At 34.4% G+C, this 2,500-nt stretch overlaps 1 protein-coding gene across 1 annotated transcript in view; it reads right to left on the minus strand.

Moving 5' to 3' along the window:
* Positions 1-2,500, minus strand: part of LOC147466659 (uncharacterized) — a gene marked incomplete at both ends in the record, with an annotated part of 9,777 nt that overhangs the window by 2,055 nt on the left and 5,222 nt on the right. The window lies entirely within an intron of this gene.

Raw genomic sequence — 2,500 nt, forward strand, 5'->3', positions numbered from 1 at the left:
AAAGTAGTTAAATCAAGAAATACATAGTACAAAAGATATTACACATATTAGGACAAATGACCGAGATGAATAACGGTTAACATAATAAAGAAAGAAAGGGTTTTATATAACTAGATGGAAGGAATACGATGAAAAAAACTATTAAAGAGGAAAAGAGAGATTAGTTAGAGAGGTGGGAACCAAATACAAGGAAATAGCACTGAGGTAACTAGACAGGAGGTGAATTAGCTCTGTATAAAAGATGAAAACTGAAAAGCCACTGGACCTGATAACATACCAGTGGAAGTGTGGAAAGAACTTTAGGGCAGGAGGTGTAGTTTTTCTGCACAATCTTATGAATAACAAATTATGGAAAAAAGAAGCCTTACCAGAACAATGGAGGGAAGCACCCTAATACCATTTTTTAAGGAAAGGGGATAATCCAATGCTGTGGAAATTAACGTGGGATAAAATTAATGTCACACACCGTAAAGTTGATTTTGGGAACGATTTTTGGACAGTAGGTTAGGCAAAGTGGTGGAATTGGTAGGCAACAAACTGGGCTTATGGATAGGACTTCGGACAATTGATGGTATTTTCTCCCTTAGGCAAATAATGATAAATATCAGGAATAGTAGGAATGTGATGCATATGGCATTCATCGATTTGGGAATGCATTTGATAGGGTGCACGACAGGAGTTTGGATGAGGGCTTCGTGAAAGAGGAGTGCAAGAAAAGTATTATGGGTTATCAATTGATTGTTTAAGGATGCTACTACTAGAGTTAGAAGCACACAGTAGGAACAACGGAATCGTCCATGTGATAAGGTTGGACTACACCAGGGGTCAGCACTTAGCCCATTATTATTTTAATATTGTATTCGATGTTATTACTCACAATGTTAGGGTGGATCCACACATGGTGCATTGTATATGCAGTGACATATGTTGATATACAGAAAAAGTTGAAGAGGATTAGAAACCAAGTTTGAAGAATGGAGATGGCATTAGGAGGAGTTGAGGCTTGATATTAGCAGGTCTAAAATACAGAGTACTTCTCAACTGGCCAACAGTATTTGGGTGACCAATTGGCCTCAATACAAATGATTGGAAATAGGTTGAAAAGAACAAATACTTTGAAATACCTTGGGTCTATGGTAGATGAAAGTAAGGATGGAAATGGGAAGTTTCTAAGAAATTCAGTTGTGGATGGAACTAAACTGAGGATGGTGTCATGGTGTCATTTGCGATAAAGAGGTGTGCCAGTTATAACTTAAAGGGAAAGGTACTCAAACAGTAGTTAGGACCAGCCTTACTACAGGCCTGGATGCAGGCTCCCTTAAACATAAAGAAGAAGAAAGTTAGATGTGGACAGAGATGAATATGCTAGGTGGATGTAGGAGTTACCAGGAAGATGGATAAGAATAGAATATATCCAGAGGGGACATGCCAAATAGGGGAAGTCTCAAAGAAAATCCAAGAGTCTAAGGCTGAGGTGGTATGGCCATGTAGGTGAAGGGAGGGTGAAGATAACATGTTGGGAGTGAGGTTAGGGGAAATGGAAATAGATGGGTATAGTATAGAAAGGGTATAGCAAATGGAAAGATTGTTATAATAAAAGGGAACTTGATGGAAAGAACTTAGTTGATGTAAACTATAGTATACCAAAAGGGGTACTTGGAGAAAGCTCATCAAAATCGGAGACCAAGTTATAGGGTTAAGATGAGAAGAAGATAGAGAAGTTATTATTTATTTATATATATATATATATATATATTATATTATATTATATATAGATTTTTATATATTTATGTGTCCGATGTGTATGTGGGGGTTCTATTTTAAATTTAGATTTAATTTATATTATATATATATATATATATATATATATATATATTTTATATATATTTTTATATAGAACATGTTTATGACCTCACACACACACACACACACAAAAAATATATATATATAGTTATAATATATTTGATATTTTATATATTTATTTATATTTTTATTTCTAGATATATATATTATATGTGTGGTGGTGTGTGTCTATAACATATAGATATTTATATATTTTTTATGTTATATTTATATATATATATTTTTAATTATATTTAGATATATATATATGTAGATAGATATTGGGATAGATTTATATTTTTTTATATATTATTCTGGTGGGTCTGTGTGTGTGTGTCTCTCTCTTCTCTCTCTCATCTCTCGCTACTCCTCTCTCTCTCTCTCTCTCGCTCTCTCTCCTCTATATCCTCTATAGATATATAGTTATATATATTATTTATACTTGGGTCTATGGGTGTTGATGTTCTGGGATGGAATGGGAAGTTACTCATAGATTTAGTGTGGATGGAAAAACTGGTGGATGGTGTCAGGGGTTCATGTGCGATAAATAAGTGTGCCTCAGTTATACTTAAAGGAATGGTACAACTATACCGTTGTTAGGTCCGGCCTTAACTGCAGACTGGAAAGCAAGCACCTCTTAAAACATAAAGAAGAATGA

This window comes from Penaeus japonicus, unplaced genomic scaffold, assembly GCF_977035675.1.
Source record: "Penaeus japonicus unplaced genomic scaffold, GWHDUDI00000001_assembly GWHDUDI00000042, whole genome shotgun sequence".
Classification (NCBI taxonomy): Eukaryota; Metazoa; Arthropoda; class Malacostraca; order Decapoda; family Penaeidae; genus Penaeus; species Penaeus japonicus.